The sequence below is a fragment of the Bufo gargarizans genome, chromosome 3, assembly GCF_014858855.1.
Source record: "Bufo gargarizans isolate SCDJY-AF-19 chromosome 3, ASM1485885v1, whole genome shotgun sequence".
Lineage (NCBI taxonomy): Eukaryota > Metazoa > Chordata > Amphibia > Anura > Bufonidae > Bufo > Bufo gargarizans.
The window spans coordinates 170,579,893-170,586,159 of record NC_058082.1 but is presented as its reverse complement, the minus strand read 5'-3'; positions in this window follow the sequence as shown (position 1 = coordinate 170,586,159).

The window sequence follows — 6,267 nt, the reverse complement described above, 5'->3', positions numbered from 1 at the left end:
TTACTCCTTAATAGGCAGATCCCTGCCCCTATTTATAAACACACATAGTTAATCTAATAAGAAACAGGAGTTTATACCCACACAAGTGTTAATTGTCAGAAGAAAAAGTGGCTAGTTTTGAAGAATATACGTTTTTTCAAATATAGCAGGCACTCCTCATCTTGTTATATTGGGTAATCAAGGGTTGATAAGATATTATATCATTTATTATCACGATGTTATAAAATAATTTAACTATAATTTTCGACAAAAATGGTTTAAAAACAGCAATTTAAACAATAAAAATTTAAATATTATATAAAATAATGGTTTAAAGCATCAATGTTGGCAATTATTACTAGCAGCAGTATTGAAGCAGTGGTTGCTGATAGCAACAGATAGCAGCAATCCATAGAGACAATAATTGGATGCAGCAGTTGTTAATAGCAGCAATAGTATTGGAGCAGCAGTTGTTAATAGCAGCAAATGTCATTAATAGCTGTAATCATCAGTGACAATAGTAGAAGTAGCGGTATCAGTTGTTAATAGTAACAGCAATGTTGGAGCAGCAGTTGTTAATTGCGGCAGATGTTGTTAATATCAATGATTATCAGAGACAGTGGTTGTCAACAGCAACAGTCATCAATAGTAATCCATAAATGGTTAATAATGGTCTCCACCAGTCTCAGGATACAGTTATCCCTGCCGCCCACAATTTAAGGGTATGGATACTGGTGGTTATAGTGGCTGTGGTAGGTGATGGTCACAATGATGATATAGCAGGATCTTTTTTAGCATAGTTCAATAGCATAGAGTTCAGTCTGTTTAGTTTAACTCCTGATATTTGCCTACCATATGGCTACTGAGGAAGAGGTTTGAACCTCGAAACGTGTTTAGCAGACATTCCGAAATACCCACATAAATATCGCGAAAAAGCAATCAAAATCTTTCGGACATTATTGGCAAGCGATTGCAAGCTTTCAAATATTTCTTGCAAAAGCGATTATAAATCGAATTTTCGCTATCAGCGAACACTAGTGGGACGCCACTCCGATAAGTACAATACTACAACTCTACAAAACAAGGAAAACAGTGAGTATTAAACACACAAATACTCCTCACCAATGTACCCGACATGGATGCTTTTTTTAAAACAAATTCCTGGGAAATATCAGAAGTTAAACTAAACAGACTGAACTTAATGCTATTGAACTATGCTAAAATAGATGCTGCTTTAAAATCATTGTGACCATCACCTACCACAGCCACTATAACTACCAGTATCCATACCCTTAAATTGAGGGTGGCAGGGATAACTGTATCCTGAGACTGGTGGAGACCATTATTAACCATTTATGGATTACTATTGATGACTGTTGCTGTTGACAACCACTGTCTCTGATAATCATTGATATTAACAACATCTGCCGCAATTAACAACTGCTGCTCCAACATTGCTGTTACTATTAACAACTGCTACCGCTACTTCTACTATTGTCACTGATGATTACAGCTATTAATGACATTTGCTGCTACTAGTCTATTTACAAATGCCTGATTAGGCAGAAAAAACTATCTTGACCCAGGTATTAAAACTTCACTTTTATTAGAGTAATTCTGAAAAGATAGATATATTTATATTATAGATGGATGCAACATGCACCCTTTATTGAACTGAAACAACCTAGGAATGAAAGATTAAAAATACAATGCACCTCAACTCTGTTAGTGGTGATACTGCACTAAATGAGAGGGAGAGAGATGTGCACTATCTCTCAATAAATGTCCCCTATAGACAAAGTGCTGCTGTGGCACACTGCCGTCACGCCGTCCACATTGATGCTACACACTAGAATTGGTGTTTTGACAGCCTACTGGTATGGTGTGATGGCAGAACACAAACCACTGTGAGTGTGTCACATTAGTCGTGTGATTGATTCACAAGCTGAAATGACTGAACCGCACCAGGGACTCAGTGTCCAGCAACATGTGCCACAGTGCACTGATAACTTGAACTACACCAAACACCATCGGCACCATGCCCGTTAGGTGTTGGTAACAATGAGGAGGTGCAGAGCAGTTAAAAACTAAGACTGCCCCCCAAAGGGGCACCTCCTCGTTGTTACCAACACCTAATGGGCATGGTACACAGTCTTCCACTGAATATGCTTCTCTGTTTTTCCACAGTAGTGTACAAGGGGTGTGAGGTATTATCCATATTCGTCAGCAGCTTATTAATGAACTAGCTGATGCTGCTGCTTGTGGTAGTGGAGGTGGGGGAAGGTGGGTGACTCAGCGGGGGTGAAGGGAGGCCTATAAAACAATTTGGCCTCCCTTTTGGCAACAGGAAAACATTCCTTTATTTTGTTTTAATAATGATGGTCTAAAAGTGTGGCTATCCAGTAATTATAAGATTGCTTGATATTAACGATATGCCTGCAATTACATGAGCAAACAAGTATAGAGCTTGCCATTCTTGCCAGCATGCCTGAGTACCAGCTCATCATTCTCAGCCTCCACTTCCTACTTCATGGAACTTTCTCTGTATGAGTCATACATAAAAAAAAAAAAAAAAAACGCTGAACAAGATAAAATTCCTGATGTGATAAATAAATATGTGAATGTACATAGCTACATTTAGGAAAGCTAAAATCACTGAAAATAATTGCACTAAAACAATAGATGCAAAAATTATATATAGACTAAGACCTCATTCTTAGGGCTCATGCTCATGACCGTTGTTGTTTTGCTGTCCGTTTTTCGCTAATCAGTTGTTCTGTATCTGATTTTTTTTCGCCTCAGATTTAAGTTCTCTTCCATTCTGTTATTCCACAAAACATATGGTTTCTGTATGCGATCGGAAACAGAAGCAGTAACTTATTGATCACCAAACACATGAGCAATATGGGCTGGGCATAGCATTTCTACAGTATGGATATTCAAAATACAGATAAAAATACAGATGACATACGGATGTGTTCCGTAATTTTTGCAGACCCATTGACTTGATAATAGGACATGCACTACTTTTTTGCAGAATGGAAATGCAGCCATACGGAAACGGAATGCACACGGAGTACCTTCCGTTGTTTTTTTAGACCCATTTAAGTGAATGGTTTCACATATGGTCCGCAAAACAAAACGGAACGGAAGCAAAAAGAAAATACGTTTGTGTGCATGAACCCTTATATGAAAAAAACATGAGATTCTTAACCAATATGTTTTGATCACAACACACCTGGCAGGCAGGACCTAGTCTAAACCTACCTATGCTGTTGGGCATCTACATTCAGGAGAGCAGACTCTGCACATAAAATGTGCTGCCACTTGTTAAGCATCTAATGAGAGGAAGAGCACATACAGCACATATATGTACCACCTAATAAAAGTCACCTGTGGAATAGGTGGGGCAAAAGTGCACAAAAAACTAATACTCTCAAGGTGGGATAATAGGAGCGCATTCAGATAATAGGAGCATAAACCTTATTGCGCTCCTACTACCCCACTTTGGGAGTGCCCAGTTTTTTGTCCATTTAGGCCCTGCCTATTCCACAGACAACTTTGATTAGGTGGTACATACAGTACCTGATCAAAAGTTTAAAACCAAAAAATATTTTTTTACATTTTTGGATCTTAACAAGGTTCCAAGTAGAGTTTCAACATGCAACAAGAAGAAATGGGAGTGAGACCCCAAAAAAAATTGAGCATTCAATTTAATGAAAATAACAAATAAACTGAAACAGGCTGTTTTTCAGCTGATCAAAAGTTTAGGACCACACCTCCAAAAAAAAACTAAACCCCCCCAAAACAGAAATCCAACTTCCAAACATGAACTCAGTAATGAGTAGCTCCGCCGTTATTGTTGATTACTTAAAAAATTTGTTTTGGCATGCTTGATGCAAGCGTTTACATGAGGTGAGTGGGAACATTTCTCCAAGTGGTGAAGACGGCCGCATGAAGGCCATCTACAGTCTGGAACTGTTGTCCATTTTTGTAAACTTCCCTTGCCATCCATCCCCAAAGGTTCTCAATTGGATTTAGATCAGGGGAACACGCAGGAGGGGCCAAAAGAGTGATGCTATTCTCCCGGAAGAAGTCCCTTTTCCTGCGGGCATTGTGTACTGTAGCGTTGTCCTGTTGAAAAACCCAGTCGTTACCACACAGACGAGGGCCCTCAGTCATGAGGAATGCTCTCTGCAACATCTGGACATAGCCAGCGGCCATTTGACGCCCCTGCACTTCCTGAAGCTCCATTGTTCCACTGAAGGAAAAAGCACCCCAGACCATTATGGCGCCCCCTCCACTGTGGCACGTAGAAACCATCTCAGGTGGGATCTGCTTGTCATGCCAGTAACGTTGGAAACCATCAGGACCATCAAGGTTACATTTTTTCTCATCAGAGAATAAAACTTTCTTCCACCTTTGAATGTCCCATGTTTGGTGCTCTCTTGCAAAGTCCAAACGAGCAGTTCTGTGCCGTTCAAGGAGATGAGGTCTTTGAAGAAGTTTTTTGTTTTTGAAGCCCTTCGGTCTCAGATGGGGGGCTGCAGTCAGCACCAGTAAGGGCCTTAATTTGGGTCGAGGATCATCCAGTGTCTTGATGGACAGCCAATTGGATCCTCCGGCTCAGTGCTGGTCGAAAATCTTTTGGGTCTTCCACTTGACTTTTTTGTTCCATAACCCTCAGGATCATTTAAGAAATTCCTAATGACTGTCTTACTGTGTCCCACCTCAGCAGCGATGGCGCGCTGTGAGAGACCCTGCTTATGCAGATCAACAACCCGACCGCGTTCAAAAAGGGAGAGTTTTTTTGCCTTTGCCATCACAATGTGTGACTACCTGACAGAAAATGACAACAAATCCACATCTTTGCACAGATTTGGCCTTTTAAAGGCATGTGGTCCTTAACTTTTGATCAGCTGAAAAACAGCCTGTTTCAGTTTATTTGTTGTTTTTATTAAATTGAATACTCAAAAAATGTTTTGTCTCGCTCTCATTTCTTCTTGTTACATGTTGAAGCTCTACTTGGAACCTTGTTAAGATCCAACAATGTAAAATATGATTTTTTGCCATTTTTCAAGTGGTCTTAAACTTTTTATCAGGACTGTATATAGCTGTGTGTGCTCTTCCTCTCATTGTAAGCTTGACTGCACACTAAGGTAATTAGAAGCAGCACATTATATGGGCAGGGTCTGGACTCCTGAATGTAGATCTCCAATGGTATAGAGAAAGGTTTTAGAGTAGGTCATTCCTGACTAAGATCAGTGGGCATGGCCATCCCCCTCTGCTTGCCAGTGTACTTTTTAAAATAGCAATGCACAATTAAATTAATCATGTGTACTATGCAAGGAGAATGGAGGATTATTTACCCTAAATGCAGTGTGCCCAGTTGGAGTTGGTGGAGAGACAGCCAGTGGGATGTTTGCTGCTTGATCCACTTTGGCAAGGGATAGGCTGCGTGGCTACTCTTGTCCAGGCCGATCAACTCTAAAACCAAATGGCAGTGCTTTAGTTTACACATATGATAGGAGAGAGGAGGAGTCTAGTTTCTAGTATACTAGAAAAGATGCTGTATCCCATCTGACTACCTACCTATACTTTATATTAAATTCCTGCCTAGGTACTGACTTTGACTCCACGTCACCTGTTCTTTGTATCACTCCTTAGTCACCTGCCCCAACCTTGGATCTATCTTCTGTTTACGCTGGTATTATGCCTACCGTAAACTTGGCCCATATTCATACTATGCTTATTGCCTGACTCCTCTGTGCATCAGTGTCTGTGACCCCCGTGGGTCACTCGCCAACCACATTGGGACTTATGAAATAGTGGCCCGGTGCCTCCACTGCAGCAAAGTCCAGAAGCCTATACAGGGGTTAAAGGGTGAATACCAGAGGACTGCCAGGATAACACCATTAAAGAGGACCTATTTACCACCATGTCTGTTTTAATAGCTACATGCATTCCCCATGTGATGATTCTGGAGCATCTAGTTCTTATGTCTGTATGTTGTGCCATTCCTTTATTATTTGTACTAGAATTAATTGCTATTAGATTTCAGTAAGGGTACAGAAGGGGGAGGGGTGTACCTGCACAGACTCACTCGATCCAGTCAGTGCTGCCATTTTCAGACTGTGCAGGTACACCCCCCCAACTTGTTACCACCCCTCTGTACCCTTACTGCAGACTGCTAGCAATTATTTATAACTTCTAGTAGAAATAATAGAGGAATGGGACAACATGCAGACATAAGAATATATGCAACAGAATTGTTAGTACGTGGGGAAT